This window comes from Argiope bruennichi, chromosome 4 (assembly GCF_947563725.1).
Source record: "Argiope bruennichi chromosome 4, qqArgBrue1.1, whole genome shotgun sequence".
NCBI lineage: Eukaryota > Metazoa > Arthropoda > Arachnida > Araneae > Araneidae > Argiope > Argiope bruennichi.
In genome coordinates, this window is record NC_079154.1 from 95,335,180 (window position 1) to 95,358,469 (window position 23,290).

Sequence of the window (23,290 nt, forward strand, 5' to 3'; positions counted from 1 at the left end):
TGATTCTCTACATCTTTGTAAATCTCTTTTTATTCCCTGTCTTTTTTGTTTGTTTGTTTGTTTCCGTGATAGAATGCCAATTCTGCAATTTGCCACCAGATGCCGCTGTGGGCTACTATATTTTCTAGCACATGGCTACTTTACAAAACCTAGGCACCACTTTTATGAATATAACAGCAACCATTCCGAAGTTAAGAGGATGGCAAGGAGCTTTATTGGCCATTCTGTATATTTGTATTAACATATTTTATAGAAATAGAAAAACGTTCATCTAAACTAATTCGATTTATTAGTTACCGTTTACATAGCACATAAATTTAAGTATTGTAATTCTGCAATTTGCCACCAGATGCCGCTGTGGGCTACTATATTTTCTAGCACATGGCTACTTTACAAAACCTAGGCACCACTTTTATGAATATAACAGCAACCATTCCGAAGTTAAGAGGATGGCAAGGAGCTTTATTGGCCATTCTGTATATTTGTATTAACATATTTTATAGAAATAGAAAAACGTTCATCTAAACTAATTCGATTTATTAGTTACCGTTTACATAGCACATAAATTTAAGTATTGTAATTCTGCAATTTGCCACCAGATGCCGCTGTGGGCTACTATATTTTCTAGCACATGGCTACTTTACAAAACCTAGGCACCACTTTTATGAATATAACAGCAACCATTCCGAAGTTAAGAGGATGGCAAGGAGCTTTATTGGCCATTCTGTATATTTGTATTAACATATTTTATAGAAATAGAAAAACGTTCATCTAAACTAATTCGATTTATTAGTTACCGTTTACATAGCACATAAATTTAAGTATTGTAAAAAAAAAATGAGATTTTAGATATTTAATTAGATAAAAAAATTAGAATATTTAAAAAATCAGACTGAATTTGGGTTATATGAAATTCAATAGTGCTTGCCTAGTTGCGGATCATAACTCTAACATATAGTAAAAGTTTTACTTTCTTAGTAATGTTGAAATTATTAATACAACTTTAAATATGAAATTTAGTACCGAAACTTATCTCAGAAAATATCTTTTTCATAAGCATGTTCCCAAAATTTTATTGCATATCATGTAACATTTTTAAAAATCGCAGTAACTATGATATAATTACACAAGATAAGAAATTTTTATAAAGATATATATGTTTAAATTGATTTATAAACTTCAAAATAAATTTACCTAAAGATAACCATACATTTTAATAAGCGAAGAATATAAAACCGTGTCCATAGAGACTCAAAACGATATATCATATTCCACACTGTTATAACAAATCCGATTTTAAATGCGGATCAATGTAGATTTATTGCAACTATAGTGTCAAGCTTGCTTTCAATTATTATGAATTTGTATGCAGCAAGATTCAGAATTCTCGCGATACATATGGATGTCCACAACTAAGGATTTTGGGACGCATTTGAATTATGTATGACGATGATACATATTGACGAATGGGACTCATGGCCATGAGAATGAGAAGACGTATATCTGGGAAAAGCTATTCATTATACTTTATAATATTATTTAAATTTTCCTGCTTTTTTTTTATGTGAACCTGTTGAAAACCATATTAATAAAATTTAATGTTACATTTAAAAAAAATATCAGAAAATATATCAGAACATTTTTTTTTTAAATACCGAAAACTAATGAATGATACAAATCCATTCATGAACTCATTACATAACATATAATATCGATAAGACTACCTTTGTAAAATGAGAAAATATCTGTATTTTTTTATTTTTTTATTTATTTTTTTTTTTTTTTTGATCTCTTTCATTGTAAAAGTTTACTTTAACAATTGTTATTTTAAATTAATTTTGAATTTGATAAAGTTAGTTTTTGTTCATAGTTATAAATTAAACATTTCAATTAATTGTGAATTTGATAAAGTTTTGTGTATACCTATAAATAAAATATTTTTTTCAATTCAAACTCTTTAAAATGATTAATTCCATGTACATTAAAAAAAGCAGTTTGAACATTTTTTGTAACAATAAGAATTAAGAATTTAATTAACTTTTGAATAAAAATTTTGATCTTCAAAAATATATTATTTGAAGTGCATATTAATTTCAATACTACTCGAAAAAATTCAAACCCTCTTTAAATGATGTGTGCATAATATGTTAACAATTTCTAGGGTCGTGGGAAGTATGCTTCCCACTAAATTTATCAATCTTTGTATGAAATTATGTAGGTTAGCATAAGTTTTGATAATTTTTTTTAGTAAGTCAGAAACTTATATGCTTCAGTTCTTTATCTCAGACAAAATGTGTCTTGATTTGTTACTTAATTATTAATTAACCAAATTAATTAATTAATTAATCAAATTAAATTTATCTAATAAGTTAAATGAATCCCTTTTCTTATTCTAATTTCAAACCTAAAAATATTTTAATATAATATGACTATAAAAAAATGCCCTTTAAAGGGTTAAAATATGCACCAATTCATCAGTTTATCCTAAAAGAAAATGTTGCTATCTAATAAAAGGGCCTATTTCTGTAAATTTCAAATTTCTAATAACTAAATATTAATAAGAAGAAAACAATTAATTAAATACAATGTTACTATTTTGTTGTGCTACAATGTTTGATGCTAAAAATAGATACTTCTTTATTTAAGTTGCTTTTTAGAATGAAATATATATGCGCAAGAAAAGTTTATTAATTGCAGTACTTGCTATTATCACTAATATCATCCTCTTTAAAATTATTACTCTATTATCACCTTTTAGACGACTATCATTAAATAAATCGCATTTTCATAAATACATGAAGCAGGAACTTATTTTGATTAAATCTTTTGTAGTGCCATGGTTGTGCATAGTTGAAATGTTAAAAAAATGTTTTCATAATAGCAAAGATTTCCTTTAAATCAAAATTATAATAATGATTTTAGAATTTTGTATCATTCCAAAGTCCGTCTATAGATGCAGACATTTCAGTTTTCTTCATTCAAATTTCTACAACCTATGAATAATAAATTTCTTCAAAATTGCGTTCATATATAATTCTTTTTTTTTTTTTTTGAAATTTTGAATATTGTTTTATTAATATTAATTATTAGTACATTATTTTTTTAATTAATGTAGCATAATTATGTATATTTTTAAAAATAAAATAAGTTTTCAAATTTAGAATTCAATTGAGATCGTACTTTTAATTCCTCAAATATTTTTATGGAATTTTCATAAAACAAAAATCTTCTGATTTCGACTTTTTAATAATACTGATTAAATAGTAAATATTTATATATAATTTTTATAATCTGTTGTTTTAGTTGAAATTTGTGAGTATAATAAAATAGGTAATTCTTGAATGGAATATTACAATCATTAGTTTATTCAAATTTTAAGTAAAAAAATGTTTAGAAATAATGAAAAAAATATTAAGGAAAAGTTAAAATAATATAAAATTATATTTTTAATTCGTATTTATTTATTTATTTTCATTGATACTCTTTCTTTCTGTTTTCATAAAAGTTATTAAAAATAATGAATACTTTTCAAGAAAATGGGAAACATTCTTTTTTTTTTTTTCAAAAATTTGGTAATACAAATTGTATTATATTTCTGAAAAAGCTGTTAATAGATATTTTAAAAATATTTTAATATTCAAACTAAAAGTCAGAAGTTTTTAATTAATGTTTAATCGAATATAATTAATTTGACAAGTGTAATTAAATTCCTTAAAAATCCAGATATATAATTCCTTGAATAAAACTTGCTTCTTCTCTTTCGTCTGCATTTAACATCTCAAATTGATTCAATAAAATTTTAATCATCTTTAGCAATCAAAGCCCTTTTCTCAATGCTTAAAATGCAATTACGATAATTATTTACAATCAAAGATGGTTTTATTATAGTTTGCAGTAAGATGAAGTTAAAAAAAACTTAATGTTTATTTTTATTTTAGTGAAACCATGGAATTTCTGTTGAGAACTCTTTTTATATGAAAGATAATAAAACAAAAATTACAGATTTTAAATATTGAAAAAGAAATTTGAATTCTCAACTATATCACAGAAGAGATGTTAATTACTCCAAAGTACCTTCAAACAGAAAATTCATTGACTTTGATTAGAAACTCAAACATAATAAATTTAAACATCTGAATTAAAAAAGAATGTACACCCCAAAAAGCTAAAACACACACAAAACTTTCCTTAATTTTTATTTAAATCTTAACAAGCAAACACAGAAATACACCATATAAGTCAAAAGACAAGAAAATCGATTACATGCATCAATTAATTTAAGAGCTCAAGCTCTAAATAAGCGACATAATGAAGGAATTATTTTTATTAGTCCCTAATAAAACAAAGCTCTAAATAGAAAAATTGTAAGGCTCTTAAGCCCTTTTAGACTGACTTTGAGCAAATTAATTTGCTCAAGTTAAAGAATGCCTCTCACCTGGAAGTGTTTGCAAAACTTCCTTAAAGTATTCAGCTAGCCCAGAACTTCAAATGGTGTGCTTGAATAAATTAAATTTTATTTCTCTAGCTGTTCGTGATCCTCTGCCCTTTTCCCATTTTATTTTTTTAATTCTTTCCCGTCTTCATAGACTTTCCAACGATGTCCAATAAGAGATAACATTAGCTTCCTTTAATCAATACATTTTCTAGTCCCAAGTCTTTCGGATCTAGCTGCAAAGTAAACTGCCTGTGACACCTGGCACTTACGTGAGGACAGAAAATTGTCACCTTTCCGTGCGAAAGGCCTCGAACCTCTAATTGCTAAGAACATGTCTGGGCCTTAAATCGATGCCAGGAGAAAATTAATTTAAGTGAAATCTTTCCCTAAAGTAATCATTCTTTGGGTACAATCGTTTTCCCTCGGAATGGTTTATTGAAAAAAAAAAAAAACTCGCGCGCGTAATTAGATGGCATTGGACAGTAACTACCTGATAATCGTTTAAATAAATTAAAGAGTTTATTTCTTTTTTTGGGTGAGGAATTTGATACCAATTTATTTTATGCGGAATAGATGACATAAATTTAATTCTTAAGTATTTGTCTGGAAAATGAGAGGTAAAAGGAAAAATCAAATATCATTTATAGAAAATTACAAATTATTTTAAAAGCGAATTTGATAATTTCCGTCTTTATCATTACTTTATCTGTAATAAATGAAATCCAAATATTTTATCAATAACTATATAATAAAAATGTGCAAAATTAAACGAAATTAATCCTTTTTTTTTCTTTTTTTTTTTTTGCTATTGTAAATTTATTTGGTTATATTTTTATATGTAAATATTTTGGAACTGATTTAGAATTTAATTCGTATTTTAGTTAAAAATGCTGGTATCAGTATTAAAATTACCGTGGTATTGGTTTAGTAATATTTTTTTTCAATCTACGTTTCTAAACGTATTTATTTCGTATTTTCTACGCATTTGTCTACATTATTTAATATAAATATATCATTGGAGGGAAAATTCATTGCAATACTTCTAAAAACTAATAATTGATTGCTAACATAGATTTTTTTCCTCTTTTCTTTGCGCCTCATAATTGAACATTAGTGCTTTATATTAGGTACTCGGATTAGATGGCATGTCCGTTTAGATTTTCATTTGCTTTAAACTTAGACAATTATATATTTAAATATATAGTGTGTAAATCGGAAATGGCTCTAATGATTTAGGTCCAATTTTAAATTTAGTTGAGGTTTTGCATCTTAATTATATCTATGTATATGCCTTTACTGAAAAAGAGATTTTACACAAACTATTAGAGCTTCTCGTAAAATTTTGTGGTACTTGCACTGTTGCCGTAGAATAATAGCCTATTGGTACCTCAAAATTTTGTGAAATGGTTGTGATGGATATGCGATGAGGTAAGATTGAAAAAAAAAATCATATGTAATCAGTATGTGAATCGTTCTCTAAATATTTTCTTAAAAAAGACTACCAAGCAAAGCTTGACTTTTCAGATATTTTTTTTAATATTATTATTGTGTGAGTAATGACAATAAATTTTGTTAAATGTTTTGTTAATAATAAAGCGTAATAAGAAAAAAATGGCGAAATTTATCGGTTGATTTCAAACCTCTTCTATTTTGAAGTTATAACAATTCTCTTTCCATATGGTATTTCATCGAAGGCTATACATCTTAGTTATCAATGGTTATATTGTGCAAAAGATGTGGGTAAATTGCATTTATAGCTCTTGCATATGTTTAAACATAATTATTATAATGAATTAAAAAAATCATTCATTTACGTTCATTATTTTAAACAAAACCCCTTATAAAATTTCGAAATATTTTTGAAAAAGTATTTGCGTAATACAAAAAAAAAAAAAAAAAAAAAAAAAAAAAAATTACAAGTTCGATAATGCTAAAATTGCCATAAAATTGTTGAAAAATAAATATCACAGAACTAACACTTAAACTATTCTACTCTGAACATTCACAGCATAATAAGTTAGAGATTTAATAATAATCTTAGAATTATTTTATCTTTTGAAAAAGAATATCAATATCGATACATTTAAAAATTTACATAATTTACAAACGCTTCAAGGTAGTTATTTTAATATTTTCAAATACTGTAGAGATCGGTGAAGTATGAAATATAAAATTTAGAATAGGATCTTTAGGGTCATAAGGGATAAAAATTTTAATGGAAAGAGCTACTTAAACGAATAATTCGCTGTCGGACGATAGGTAACAAATTCTTCCTTAAAAAGAACTTTGGAGCATTAACAGGGTTAAGGGGTTGATGATGAGTAGTTTTAAAAGAATAACTCTTATCATCAATTAAAAGGATTAAATTGTAAATCTGATTTTATGAACAGAATTTATAATCTGCCACCATTTATGATCGTGCACAATCTTGTATAATCTTCTATCTTATAAGTTTTAATGGTTCTTTGAAATTCCCTCTTTAAATTATTGCATGCAACAAAGAACATTACTTGAACAACGTGTATAATTTAATATATTTTAACAAAAGATTTTAAAATAAATTATAAAGAATATTTTTCTTCTGGTTTGGATTTTTTAAAATCAACTGTTTAAGTATTTGCACAAGTAATTTTCAAAAACAAAAATTGAAATTCATTCCGATTATTGATTCTTAGAACTGCAGATATACGGAGAATGAAATAAGATTCATTATGCTTTACTATTATGTGCAAACAGTTTTGTAACCCATTTAATAATGTAAGAATGAATAAAGATATAATTTGATGAACTGATTTTCTTTCAAGAAATTATCTTACGCTTCAAAAACATTTGCCTTTGTTCTTACAAAGATTTAAATGCGGATAATAAGTTTCCGTTTGCCATAGACCTCAGGACCTTAGTCACTGCACTTTTTCAGAACTCGTGAATAGTTACTTTAGAAGCAAATTCTTTATAAGTAATAATGTCACTTGAGCATAGAACAGGAGAACAGCCATTTCGTGGTAAAGAAAAACATCATTTTTTTATCTCTATAGGAAGGTTTGATTGTCTATAATCAAGAGGTATGCGCATGTGCTGTACACATATGAACAGGGTTAAACCATTAATAAATAATCACTCGCGTGATATTCTTCATTTATTCTGTGGTAATCTGAATAATGCAGTTACTTTTGTAATTTTTTTAAAAAAAGATGAAGAACTTTTAAACGCAGTAGTAAGTTAATACCTATCTTGCTGATTTATATATATTTTTGTTTATCATTCTAGAATACTTGCTCTTAGAATAAAGAATAACGTTTAGATTTCTATTGTTGAGTTTTGTTCTTGGATACGCAGGTGCGACGAAAATTCGATCCAGATTTGAATGTTGTAGCATTAAATCGCCTGATCTTGATGGTCAGTTGTGATCACCAAAACGGGGAAATAAAGACTAGTATAACTCGTTCAATAATTAAATTGCTTCTTTTGTGGGGGGGGGGCTGTGTGGCACAGATCATAATTTGTGCGAATTGTCGCTTCCAAGCCTTCGTTATTTTAAAAATTTGTTCAACTATGAAAGCCCCTTCTTTCGCCATGTAGCTATCCATTTTCAACTCTCCGAAACGTCAGCTATAAATTTATCTTTTCATCATTGGCAACATTTTGCCTCATTTAGGCATAAATTCAAATTTTGCGTTAATTTTAGGACACTATTTATCAATAAAATGGGTAATGAGATAAAAAAATTACTTTAATGTTTTCTAAACAAACTGCTTCATTATCAAAAGAATGTAGTGTTAAATGAGAAATTTTAATATTTTTTTTTGTATTAAATGAATCCAGTAAATAATATGAAGGGGAACAAGAAAAGTTCAGTCAAAAGAATATACATAAAACTCAAATAACATAAGTATCATCTGGTTTCGATCTTAATATAGAAATAATATAATGCACTCTATTCAATTTGGAAGGTATTTGCTTAAAATTTTAATCATACAGCAAATATTTGAGTTGTCCAGTTACAGCCGTTATATTTATGTATACGTTCTACGAAAAAAATAAAAATGTAATTATTACGATTATTGACGGAATGTCCTGAAATTTTGTAAGTTTTATATTGAAAAAATAGCCATAAGTTGCACGCTATAAGTAAAAAATATCTTTCAATAAGAATTTGAGAAAAAAATCTTGCTTTATATCATACTTATTAGAAAACAAAAACAAAAAACATGTAATAAGAAAAATATTTTCATTAACTTAATGAGACTCGAAAATTGAAGAAAGAGAATCCATTTTCAGCATTTGTAAGAGTACCTACTCATTAAATTAAATTTCTAAGCAATTCAACACGAAAGCTAAAAGAAATCAATTCTACATAGTGGTTTTCAGAAACAGGTTGATATTTTATAATTTGTATTGATTGATTCAGAATATGAAGTTGACAAACATCAGCGTTTTTTTGTGAAGCAATTACAGTAAAAAACTGGTCCTATCAGCTAGCGTTTTAATCGAGATACGAAAAATTTTGATTCATCAAATCATTTTAAAAATTTTCATAATTTACCTTAAATTAGAAGCCAATTTTTCATAGTATATCTGAATATATCTTTTCTATGCAAAGACATTGTAAAAAACTTGTTTATAAAAATATGTTTTGAAATTGTTGCCGTATATGATATAAAAATGTAAAAAAGAATGTTGTATGAAAGTGATTTTTTTATGTACTCATTATTTTATTAAAATCAAATATATTTCTAATTGTAAAACTCTTGTTTGAAAAACATGTTTTGAAATTATTGCCGCATATGGTATAAAAATATAAAAAATATGTTGTACGGAAATGTTTTTTTTTGGAGCACTCATTATTTTATTAATATCAAATATAATTCTGCTTACAAAATCAGAACAATACTATTCAAAACAAATTCATTTCTTAGTAAAGATTACAATTTTCCTGTTTTTCAGTATCTAAATGAATCTTGAAAATATATTTTATACTTGTTTAACATGTGCCGATTTGAAAAATTTGCCCAAAAACAAGTTAAGGTGCCTTAATATATTTTGAGAAAATAACATACTTATAAATTCATTTTTTTAAGTTTAGAATATATTTTGTAGGTTTTAGATATTTCTTGTTTTAACTTATAAAAAAGTTGTTCTGATATATTTTGTCAAAACATTTTCTTTAATAAGAATAAGTGTAAAAGGAATGTAAATAAGTTACATTGATTCTTTTTAATAAATTCGGTTTCTATTCAAAATATATCTAAACTTTATCAGAGAATAATGTCTCAAACCGATGCAAATATGATATGATATCAAATATTCAAAGAAAGATGAATATAAAACATACGAATAATAAACAGTTTTTACACAGACGCGAAATCTGAAATTCAAAATCCTTAAATTTTTGCGTGTAAAAAAATTCATGAATACTATGAATTGAACATTGTTTGAATCTGTGAAGACACCTAAAATTTGCCTGGAAGCTTTTCTTCAGAAGGACAATAATGGCACAAATCAAATTTTCGTCGTCTTCAGAGAAACTGTATTTTATCTCCTTGTTGCAAATGAAATACGTCTCGCGTTGATGAGATGCAATTTTCGATCCCTTACAAATCAAGAGATTAGGAACAATACTCTTTAGTATGAATCTGGTATTTGCTACAGTTCATTCTTGAAAGTGTCGTCTAGACTATTCAGATATTGCTTTATTTCTGCCTATATAAAGCCATCCCTATCGGGCAATAAAGAAGTCCTTTGCAATATAAAATGAAGCCTGTCAGTTTTGTATCTTGTTTGACGTAATTCAAAAGACGGCTGGTTTTTTTTTTTTTTTTTTTTTTTGCATCTTATTTTTTAGCGCAATTGCCATAGTGAACTAAACAATCAAAAGATAATAAGGGATTTCTTTCAATATAGGATATGCAACAAGCTTTTTTTTTTTTACGTTAAACGGGATAATTGAATACTCCTTTATTTATTGAATTCTGGAATTGTAACACTTTATACTAAAGCATAAAATAGTTTAATACTTGCAACTGAAACTGTGAAATCGAGAATTAAAGATTTTAGCTATTTGGGAAATCAAATACATTTTTCAAATTCGTTGGAAAAAAGTTATTTAAAAGATAATTTAATCATTTTTTTTTGTTGCTGCATTGTCTGAGAAAAATATCAATACGCATTTGCAGTGATTAAATTTTAGTTTAAATTTAAGTTAAACTACTTATATTTTTTTTGAGACATACAACACAAACCATTGGATAGAAACACTGAGGTTTATTATGAGATCTCTGCTTCTCAGATGCAATATAATTTTTAAATAAAAATTAAAGATGTAAAAATAGCTAGGTTAAAATGTAATACATGTAAAAATAGGGGTTGGATATAAGCGAATTAGTAATATAATGTGCATGTGTTGAAATGTGTGTGTAAAATATTTGAATGAAATATGCACGTGAGAGCATGACATTTGCATGTATGTAGAAATGTATGAAGTGCTTAAACTTAAATAAAAAAAATCAAATAAAAGGTAGCAAGTAAACATAAAGATGCAAATACTTAAATAGTTTAAATCCTTATAATAGGTGCTGGAAGTTTTAACATCAACAAATATAAAATAGTCACAGCGGTGTTATGTGGCTTGCGAAATACTAATATACTATACGAAAGTACCATACAGTACGACGGCTATAAAATCTTCATTGATAACAAAAAATTATTACGAAAGAGCCATTGGATATAAAACGGTAAACTTTTTGCTATGGAATAATATTTTTTTTTTTAGTGCAACAGATACGCATTATTTTTTTAGCGCAATAGCAACAAATGCAGAAATAGTAATTTTCGATTTTATTTATTTTTTTATCAAAATGGTGTTAACGAAAAGAAAAGTTCAATGTATACTGTGGCTTCATGAATTTAGTCATTACTAATCTATACTATTTGGTGGGGGATGCATAAAGGACAAAGTGTTTCCATTGTCATTTGAAAATATTGCCATACTACTGTTGAAATGCTTTCGGAAAAAATCGGATAGCAGCATTGATATGCTTCAAGAGAACAAGAAAGCTCGTATTGTATTTACTGACACGAATGGTTTTATTAAGAACATTATAAATGCCTTTACAATATATCGATAAAACGACATGACAATCTATAATAGATTTTAATAATAATTTGTTTTGTAATCAAGGAATGATTTTCCCACCTGCATTTCTCACATTTCTAGCAGAAGATAGTTTAATCATTGGAGCTTCATACAGCTAAATTTTTAATGTACGTCTAAAAGTCGTTTACAACGTTAAAACTCGTACTATGTATAACATGAAGAAACCCACACGTCAGATATTTCGGTAGTGGCAGCCGAATATTTGACAAGTGGCTTTATCTCTGATCCAAGGTTATGTGTATGTAGCGCCGAAGCAATTTCCGATGTAACCGTAGAAGTCAGCTGATGTTCCATTATGCAGGTGTTACCAGTGATAAACAGTCGACAACAAACTTTGGAACCCAATTTCGTCAAGATAAACTTTTAGAAAGATGTGCATTTTATCGCTAGTCTGTCTATATATCATTTAAAGTTCTGTGAGCAGCTTGTATACTATGCCAATCAAAATATTAACATACGATTAATCATCTGCAGTGTGTCATCATGAATATTAAAGTGTAAATATTGCTATAATAAACAAACTAACAAAACACAAGAATGCAGAAGATAATCGGGCCTTATCAGGACAAAAAATTTTTAACATTACTCTAACATGCAATTTTCAGTCACATATCCCTTAGGATCATTTGCTTCTATTGCTGTCTTCTTTGTAACTATTTTCAGATATTTTTAAATTATCCGTTGCATTTATTTGCATATTTTAGAATTGTATAAAAATAAGATATTTTTTTATTTAATACTAGGCACATTTTGTGAACAGCTGATTTACAAAGACTAGTATATTTTTTAATAATATATCTTAAGAAAACTAGATGGCCTTGATTTCTCTAAGAAAATTTAAACATCAATTGTGTACGACTCTAACACTGCATTATTATAAATATTTTACAGTTATTCTTTTTCTGTATATGAAACTATGAAATATTAAACCTTTCAAGTGTAAAAGTTACAGTAATTTTACTTCTTTTTTTTTACTTACTAGAGGTAATCGTCAAAAAATTCTAGATCGATGTTTTGATGTATGTTCACGTTTCATTCTTATCTGAGACCGAAAAATAAATTTTCGTCATTATGATTTCGGTGAACTAGGAAATTAGAAAAAGACGGCTCAAATTTGATGTACAGAATTGCAACTGAATTTCTAAATTTCTGTCAGATTTTGAATGAAATACATTTTCATGAAGTCTGTCTACCTAGATATTCGAGTATAAGTGGTTTGAATAACTATAAATGCAAAGAGCTAGGTAAATGAAATTTGATACAGGTTTAGCAATTAAAATACAGATATCAGAATTTGAACTAAATTCATCAAATAGTTGATCGTCTGTTGGTTTGCACTTTTGCATACATCTGAACTCAATAATTCAAAATTACCATAACTTAAATAAATGAAATTCAGCATATGATTTTGTGACTACAACTGTAGTTCCATGGTAAGTTTCGGTTTTATTCTGTTGGAAAAAAGGTCCGAAATTCATCATCAATTGATAGATTCACTTCTTTCGCCACAGAATATCCCCGAACTTGGAATCCCTAGGAAAAAGTTATCGCCCCCGGCTGGGCTCGAACCACCAACCTTTCGGTTAACAGCCGAACGCTCTAGCCGATTGCGCCACGGAGGCAACTGATAGATTCATTGAAAATGGTAGATTCAGGTATAAAAAGCTATATGTCGTAACTTTCGTTCACCAATGTCATGCAAGAATTCGTGGACAGATCTAATATCCAATACATTTATTTTATACTTTTGTAAAAATAAATTGAAAAGGTTTATTACAGGCACTGCTATATTATATAAATAAAGATAAAATGTACAAGAACATATGAAAGTTGAAGAAAAAATAGGAAAAAAATCCTGACCATTATTAAATCAAAAAGGATGCAGAAAAACTTAGAGAGTTTGTCCTACAGGAAGGCATTTTCCATTTGTAACCATAAATGGAAATTCAAATATAAAAAGTACAGTCTGAAATTTGAATGCAAAACAATAGAATAAGAGGAAAAAAGAAGGAATAAAATAAAAATCAAACTTTTTTTGACATTTCTTTTAGCCTTTTTGTTCCTTAATTTTAAAAATAAATATCAGAATTAAGTATTCTATTATTTCTTATGTAATAGTTTGAACGTTCTAAGTATAAACATAAGACAAGTAAAAAATATATATTATTGACATAAATCGATCTAAACATTATTAGTAGTTCTTTAAACTATTATATAAATCCGTTCCTTATTTCTTTACTATATTAACATATAAAGAGAAACGTAAACTGGGAACGTAACATAAATTAGTATAACATATTCCACTAACGCGCAATAAATATCAGTATCGTAAACAAATTCAGACGACATTATTTTCCATACGGTTTTACGAAATACAACAAAGGAATGTATAGTGACATTTCGAAAAAAGAAACATCTCGAATATAAATATTCAAAACGGTGATCTTGCTAACCCCTTGTTTCATTATGAAGATATATAAACTATTTCAAAAACTAAATATTTAATTTTCTTTCAACAAATAGTAGAATTGGAAATAAGACAAATTTATTATGCTCTTAATGTTTACTATTAAATGTGATTCTTTTTCCGAAGCTCTCTAGCTTTTCTAGAAAATCAATGATTCTGTCAAGCTATAAATAAGTTTAACAGTGTATTATTATCGTGTGCGCGAAAAGATGAATATTAAAAAAAAAGAATGCGAAATTGCGTTGCTTTCAATATCTATTATTTATAGAAGAGAACTTCTATTTGTCGATTTTCTTACATTTTAAATAAAATGCAATATACGAGAGAATAAATCTCATTACATAATAAATATTTCCATTGAAATTAAATAATTCTTTGTTTCGACCTAAATAAAATTAGAAGCGTTTGTTTTGTTGAAAATGATGGGAAATATTTCATTGGAATTTGCTTGTGATATAAAAGGAAGATACGTGCAAATATTGGCGATTTAGTGTCTTGGAAAATAGGTAACAAATAAAGTAATTACGGAGTGATAGAGATAAAGAGAGAATAATGGTTTCAATGATTTCTCCAGAATTTGTTCTGTATCGATATAATAGTTTTCTATATATTTTTGTTTAACTGTATTATATATGCATTATCGTCATAAATTACATTATATATCCATCCATCTTATAAAAAGTTTATTCTTTCCATTACAGAAATTGTTAGAAAATCTTGCTGTATTATAATTATTATTTTTTAACTAGCCGCCTTTGGCGACCAGCCGGTTCCCCAATCTTAAGGCTCGTTAAAATTTTAATAGTTAAATATTTTATGTAATTCCTACTTTAATAGCTTCTTCATAAAAATATTTCAAAATTTCAAATTTCAATTCACTCATAATATTATAAAGACCTTCAGTCATAACGTAATCTGTATCTCTCTAATTTTCTGTTAGCTCCCGTAGAATTTATGCTTTACATTAAATTAAAGTGTAAATGATTAATCTGCAATTAATATAATAATATTTTTTACTGAAACAAAGCATTTTTTTTAATAATATGATTACTGATAATAGAGTCACTGAGCGTTTAAACTTTATGGGCACTAAAGAATATCTTTCTTAATTTATGTATTATCTCAAGAATTTGTCAACAAAATTTTCTCAGATTCATCATGAACAGATCGATTAATTAACAATGTTTAATTTTAAATGCATCAAACACTAAGAAAATAAAATGAATCGTTTAAAATAATCGGTCGAAAACAGGTTTAAAAAAACTACTTAAAAAACGATGTACTTAAATCTATAAGCATATACAAAAATATATATAACTAACATAAATACAATTTACTTACAAAAGCATGCAACTAACCTAAAAATAATTTAAATCATTGAAAACAGGTTAAAAAAAACTACTTAAAAAACGATGTACTTAAAACTATAAGCATATACAAAAAATATATAACTAACATAAATACAATTTACTTACAAAAGCATGCAACTAACCTAAAAATAATTTAAATCGTCCGTTGATAATGGTTGTCATGGCAACAATCGGAACAGAATGCGCATGCGTGAATTTTCTTCGCCAATTACGGTAACGCAAATGCGTGAATTTTTCTACGCCAGTTGGGGTAAAGCTATGCAGATTATACATTTTTAATTTCCTTTATTCTGTGTCATTTTAGTTCAAAAGTACTTCAGAATGAATCTGAAACATGGATTAATTAACAATGTTTAATTTTAAATGCATAAAACATTAAGAAAATAAACAGAATCGTTTGAAATAATCCGCCGAAAAACGTTAACCCTAGCCAAATTTCTGTTGGAAGAAAAAAAAACGAAGCCTTACTCATTTGGCGGTGGGAATATATAAGGATAAATCTTTCAACTAAAATCATTAATGGAGATCATGTTTAATATGAGATATAAAATTGGTGACATATGACAGAATCAGAATTTTTGTAGTGCGTTTTATTGCAATATATAATTTTTATAGCTTTTTCCCATCTAAAAACATTTGTGTATCTTTTTCTTTGAAATGCTGCTTAAAAATTAAGAGCCCTAGGAAATAAAATAAAAGAAATGAATATCAGTCAGAAAATTTTCAAACTGGTAAAGAGTAATAGTACCATTATAAAATTATATGGAGGTAAAAAAAAATATATATGGCATGTATTTTTTTTTTTTTTTATTCATCCTGTCAATATGTCAAAATCCTGCAACTGGATAAAACAATTTTTTTAGTCTATTTATTTGCTATTAACAATAAAATTAATTTTTGAGCTATTATTTAAATTATATAAGATTATTTTTTTCAAATTCTGCAGGTTTTAAATCTATTCAAAGAAGGCTTATTCTTGATTAAGAGTAAGATGAAAATAAACCATGCATCGCAAAGGAACATTATTATCATTTAATTAAGATATGAAGATAAATTAAACGTTGCCATACAGCTCAAACTATGCACATTTTTCAAATATGTAACCCTTAAGTAATGTTTTTGTGTAAAATAGATCATATAATGTAACTTGTGCAACGAACATCTCATTATAAGTTGTTATTATGGTTCCTATAAATTCCTCTCACAATGAATCCAAAGTGATTTGGTGGTTGAGTTTCTGCTTCCCAAGGGCCGGAAATCCAATTCAACGAAGGATTTATCATGTATACAGTGATGAGGAGCATTAAATACCTTCGAGTTCAAGCGCCCTCCTGATGGTGTGGGACACTGAAGGGAAGAATCTAACTCAGATGTCATCCTTATCGAACAACAAGGGTTTTAAGCTAAAAGGTCATTCCAAATAACCCTAATGAAGCTTTTGAAACGGAAGGTTAATTAAAATAATCGATTGATTAAAATAATCGACTGGACTGAATAATCGTCAAAATACACACGGAGTTATTTAATCTAAGAATACTTTACTTCAGATGTAACATTTGCAACTCCGGTGGTAAAAACCGAATTTTGTATTCTATTTATAAAAATTAGTAAAATTTAATTTAAATACTATTTATAAAAAATATTTAAAAAATATATTAGTTAGATATTCCAAATCACATTCACACGAAAAAAAAAATAAATGCTGTATGATATTATGTTATCCGAAATTTAGGAAAATATTGAAACGAACTGTATTGTGTTTAGTAAAAAGGATATATTCTAGATAAATTTGTTAGATTTTGATAAAAATGGATAAGTACATTCAGAATGTAATCAGTTGTAAAAATAGTTAATATAACAGTTGATAGAAAAAAATGAATAAGTACATTCAGAATGTAATCAGTTGTAAAAATAGTTAATATAACAGTTGATAGAAAAAAATGAATAAGTACATTCAGAATGTAATCAGTTGTAAAAATAGTTAATATAACAGTTGATAGAAAAAAATGAATAAGTACATTCAGAATGTAATCAGTTGTAAAAATAGTTAATATAACAGTTGATAGAAAAAAATGAATAAGTACATTCAGAATGTAATCAGTTGTAAAAATAGTTAATATAACAGTTGATAGAAAAAAATGAATAAGTACATTCAGAATGTAATCAGTTGTAAAAATAGTTAATATAACAGTTGATAGAAAATAACTTTAAACAATCCTAAAATCATAAGAGAGAGTAATGGGCTGTTGGTAAGATTGCAACTTCGGAATCAGAGGGTTTCCGGCAAGAGACCCGGTTTCACCGAAGAACCTTTGTGTAAGCTGCTCTGGTGCACATTAAATCCATTGGGCCAAACGTTCCCCTGGTGTGGTTCAGAAGCTTAGAGATTAATATAATAAGATTTATCGGATTATCAAAGAAGGGCTACAGGCTCCGGTGTCGTTCTCATCATCTGACAGCTGTTCAAAATAACACGGTATATCCCAAAATGCCCCTAGCGTTGCTTTAAAGCGGGATGTTGATATAAATGAACTGAACAGAGTAAAACGCATGTAAATTCCCTAAAAATCGGCAATGTGTAGAAACATTATAGTCATTTACGATTAAAAATACTATTAAATTATTATTTAAACAAAAATTTCTGAATATTAAAAAAAAATTCTATGTACTTACCAAAAAAGCAATCATTTAAAATTTTTAAAATCTTGTCGCAAAAAATGATAATTAAGTACAATTTTATTTGAAGGAAAGCGCCATAAGAATGTTAAATAAAAAAAAAGGCCTACAGTTTTCTACATAAAGATTTATATATTGTAGGAAAGATAATTACAAATAGTACCTATAAAAATTCAACAACAAAATTGCACCAATCAGTTTAAACAATATTTTTTTTTAAATTTATTAATACTTAAATGATGAAAAGGCTATTAAAATCTCATTAATATCAAATCGATAATGTAGACGTCCCTTATAGAATTATAGATAACTACCTTCATGCAATAATTCGATAAACAGTATAATTCCGTGCACGACAGGAATATTCCTTAAACGGCATACTTTAAATCTCCTTTAATTTCATATTAATTCTCTCCCAGTCCAATTCTATATTGTCCACTCATTGCACCAATCTTCCGGTCGTTTTCCTAATCTCAATTCACCAACAAACTGAATATGCATGCTGTTAGGAGAGCGATTTCGTCCTAGAAATCCGCATTACCTGATGTGTGGAAGCCACTTCATTCATCCTAATCGAGCAGCTCGAGTTAAACCGTCTTTGCAAATGGCGCAGCATGCCAACGACGACGTTATCGAATGTCATCCGGACGACAATCTCAGCGAATTCAATTCTCGTATGAGTTACCTGAGCTGGAAAGTCCTATGACAAGTAGGCGACATCGATAATCTGAGATTTGTGTTTAGAACAGAATACAGGGACGCCCGAATCTTGTCAAAAGGTGAATCCTGCCCCTGCTGGGGAATGATGATTGTGATCAAGTGCATCATTTGATGGATGAAGGCAGGATTTATTGGGTCGAAATGGAATGTATCTCCCATATGGAGTTGAGATAAGGAGAGGGCTTTATTGTACGAATTAAGAATAAAATTTGGTAGGCTCAGCAATTTAGAAATTTAAGGTGTACGTACACACTAGAAGATTTTTTTTTTAATTTTAAGTTTAAAAATCCAGTTTTTTCACAGTAGGTCATTAATATATGTTTAAACTCATTTAAATGAGAAAAAACCATATTACACTAATTATTAATTCATTAAATAATATTTAACGAGCTAATTAGCATATTTTTTGAAACATGACATCTTAAATTCCAATTTGTACAGACACAATTCTAGTTGGAAATGATGCCTACTATTAGTCTTCATGTTGTCTGCCTCAATGAAGTTATAAAAATATATAGTTTTTTTTTTAACAATTTTTTCATCAACGATGAATAGAAAAAGCGAGATTTTTTCTGTCATTTTAACTTTTAAACAGCTATTAAAAATTTATTTCTATAAATATAAATTTGATTGAGGCACAAAACATCCGCTATTTAATACAGATTATTTTGATATATAAATAATTTTATTTAGTTAATTTCTTGTTGAGTTATAACTGTTTGAATGAAGCAACATAGTGGGAAAATATCATTCTTCATAAAATGAGATTTAAAATAAAACGTAAGTAGAGTTTCTATTGAAAACACCTCAAGAAAAATAATTATAACTCAAGAAATATTTCGAATAGTGACAACATCTTGGTATCGGTTGAAAGCTAAGGGAACATTATTAAGCAATAAAAAAATATTCGATATTTTGAACGATTTTTGAAGTTTCAAGTGTGTACACACACCTTAATGTAGGAATATTCAATATTTAAAAAATAAAGTTTGGGTACTTGAACTGAAACTATATATGTTTATTGAAGGAAAAGTAGACGAGGAGTTCTTAAAAAATATATATTTTTTTTCTATTTTTATATATATATTTTCTGTTTATATATTGTATTTTTGTTTACATATTCTATCTATTTATCGTTTGCCAATCGATTCTAAAATCTTCCGCGCTTTTGCGCATGCGTTAAGATGAGTTTAAAAAAGGAAGAGATGTTTACATTTAACAATAAAATAAATTTCGGAAATATACACATCTTTTTTGTCTCGCCTCTTAGTGAGATAGAATCATTAAAAAATGGACGCCTCAAGATACTGATATAAATAGCATATATATTATTCATAGATTTTCAAAAATATAATATAGTTTGTATTTTCCGATTTATTATTTAACGATCAGTTACTCTTAGAAGAAATTTAAAAAAAAGTGCGCAAATTCAGAAATAAGTTTGAAAAATAAAATATATATCCTTATGTATTGGCTTTATAATATTTACTTAAGAAATATTTATGAAGATTTTTTACAGTGATTGTAAGAGAAGCATTCTGTATATAACGCAAATGTAATAATAATTTGTGGTTGTTGTTGCTTCTAATGGCACTTATCTTGGACAAACTCGCTCGATTTTAAGCCAAAGGAACGTCTCTTGTTTTAGTAGCGCCACCTAGGGCCAAGAGAAAGTCTTAGCTATTCACGCATCACATTCACAACCCCTTTTTATAGGGGAGGGGCACATTCACACATCTCGCAGATAGAACAGATGAAGAACAACCATGCCCGAACCGAGACTCGAACCCAGGACGCCCAGATCACAGGGAAGACGCGCTACCCCTATGCCAGGACGCAGGCAATAATAATTTAATTTCATGTTTTTATTCATACTCAATTTTGAATAGAAAAGGCATAAATCAATCTTTGAAGCACAAAAGTAAGGTCCAAAAATTAAAATATCGACATGCGTATACAAGGATGTACATAATTAATGATTTACATTTTCAAAGATGAGGGCAACTTTGAATCATACAACAGAAATAAGTGCATGCAATAATTTACATAGACGACACAAAAAACAAACGGACATAAATATGGTGAATATGTAGTTTATAAATATAACAATCTGTATAGTCTATAGAAATAAAAATTAACTACATAAAACTATGAAAATAAGTTTTTGTATGGTCGTCCATAATTTTGGATACAGCCCTTACATGCTCAGCAATTGTAGGTTGACCATTTTTTAAGAATCTGGGCATGTTTCGGATATTCCTTGAAATTATTGTAAAACTTGTAATCATTTAAATTTTACTATTAGTGGGTTCAAATTCATATACATCAAGAAGACGTAATGAAAATGTGATAGGTCAAGATGGTCAATGCGTATACTACCGTTTCTGATCCACTAGTGACCAAATGCGATATCTTCAAGTTCACAAACGTAAAGACTGAAATAGTTAGGGACCCCTTCGTACTTATACTGTACCAAAATTCGGATTATTATCATAACGTGTTCTCTGTCCTATTGCGGTAAAGTTTGTCAAAAATATCCCGTAATTTGCAGTTATCCGATTAGAAGACAACAGATTTGGTTTGAAGAGATGATCTCTAACAATTATGAGCCAATCATTCGCCTTTTTCTGCGCCACATTGTTTATTACTGCATGGAAATTATATAAATAACTAAACATTATTATGACGAATCTGGATTGCATCCTTTTTAAAGAATTTCATCCCTAAATAAGACAAAAACTGAAATAAAGAGAACTCTTAGAGTGCTTTTAAAAATTATATTCGGCAAAACTTCGTCAAAATAATATTCACCAACATTATTGTGCGATTCGAACTTCTCTAGGTATACTTTGGTGTACCTTACCAGGCTAAAACGATGTTTGTAAACCTCGACACACTGTAGAATATTAAACAATTTATTATATTGAAAGTTTTCTGGTAAATTCAAATAAGAATAAAATAATTCATTCAATATTTTTAATAAATCTTAAAAGATAATTTTTTTTAAGGTTTTGTGTTTCAACATCATACATAAATCCCACAATTTACAATGCAATTAGAAATGTTCAAAAATGGTTCAATTTAGAATGGTTTTTGTGACGAAATTTAAAATAAACAGAATAAAATATTGTGAAAACTAATTTATCATAAGCAGTCCTTTGTTCTATAACAGAAACTCTTTAATAATATTATTAAAAATTTCGATTTATCAAAGCCTTTTAGATAAATTTAACCCATAAGACCCACCTCGGGCCGCCGGAATCCGAAACAGTTAATATATTTTTTTTAAATAAATTTTTGTGTAAAGAAATTCCAACTTCAAAGTAGTTACATTCAAGACATTTGTAAGCTGAATACAAGCATTTCCAGAACACCCACCCCCCTCATTTTCTTACCTCAGAAAATAAATGTGTTTAGTATTAAGTTCTTTAGAAGATAAGGTCGTATATGTTTATGTATAATATAATTTCATGTTTCAGTTATTTTTAAATATACATTATGAAATATAATATTTATATAAAACTATTTTTTGTATTATGTATAGATTGTTCCTTTATATATATATATTCTTTATATTGTGTAAGAAAAATGTATCCGGGCTACGAAACCACATAAGCGCCTCTTATAAATAAAAACGGAAGTAACTTTGCAGATTAAATAATTATTAGATAGAAATTAATAATTAAATCACCGGAAAGTACAAATCAAATTAAACTATTATTTTAATCGCACATGTATCTTCCTATAATTACTTAAATATTTTAGTTACACAAAGAAGAACTCAATATCTATGAAAAACGCATGTATTTTAAAACAAATTTACTTTTGAATATTATCCTTCTGCTGTATCCTAACTTAATTAATTGCCCTTTTGTTTAATAATTACTGTTTTACGATAAAATGAACATGAAGACTGTTAGGAAAAGGGATTCACCGTCGGAAACAATATTACTTATGGACAGAGGAAAATACAGATATTATAGACAGACAAGTTAAGCTGTCGTTAAAAATATCAATGTGCCAACGACGTATTATTAGATGTCATCTAAAGAGCAATATCTATGAATTCAATTCTTATGAGTTACCTGAGCTGGAAAATCCTGCGATAAGTGGAGTATGTCAATGATCAATGAATTGTCTTTGGAACAGATTGTGGAGATGCTCCAATCTTGTCAAACGTAAATATTATTCCTATAGGGAGTACTGATGACTGTAATCAAGCGTGGCATTTGACGAAGCGAAAAAGGATTGACTACGTCATAAGTGATGGGATATTCTTGTTTGTGTTGTGAATTCAATAATATTGATATGGAATGGCAAATAATATTTTCGAAATATAAGGTGTCATAGTAATATTTATAATTCTGAAGAATGCCTGCTGTCTTTATGTCCTTATTGGGTCTTTCTTTTCTGTTTTAATTATATTTGAAACACTTTATTTGTATAAATTGAGTTTTACATGTCCATAT

General features: G+C 27.6%; 1 protein-coding gene and 1 non-coding gene across 3 annotated transcripts in view; both read right to left on the reverse strand.

Moving 5' to 3' along the window:
• LOC129966046 (5-hydroxytryptamine receptor-like) overlaps nt 1-23,290 on the reverse strand; it is a 257,650-nt gene that overhangs the window by 92,918 nt on the left and 141,442 nt on the right. The gene's annotated exons all lie outside the window — the stretch shown is intronic.
• Nucleotides 13,137-13,210, reverse strand: Trnan-guu (transfer RNA asparagine (anticodon GUU)). The gene has a single exon. It is a non-coding gene; the product is annotated as a tRNA-Asn (tRNA).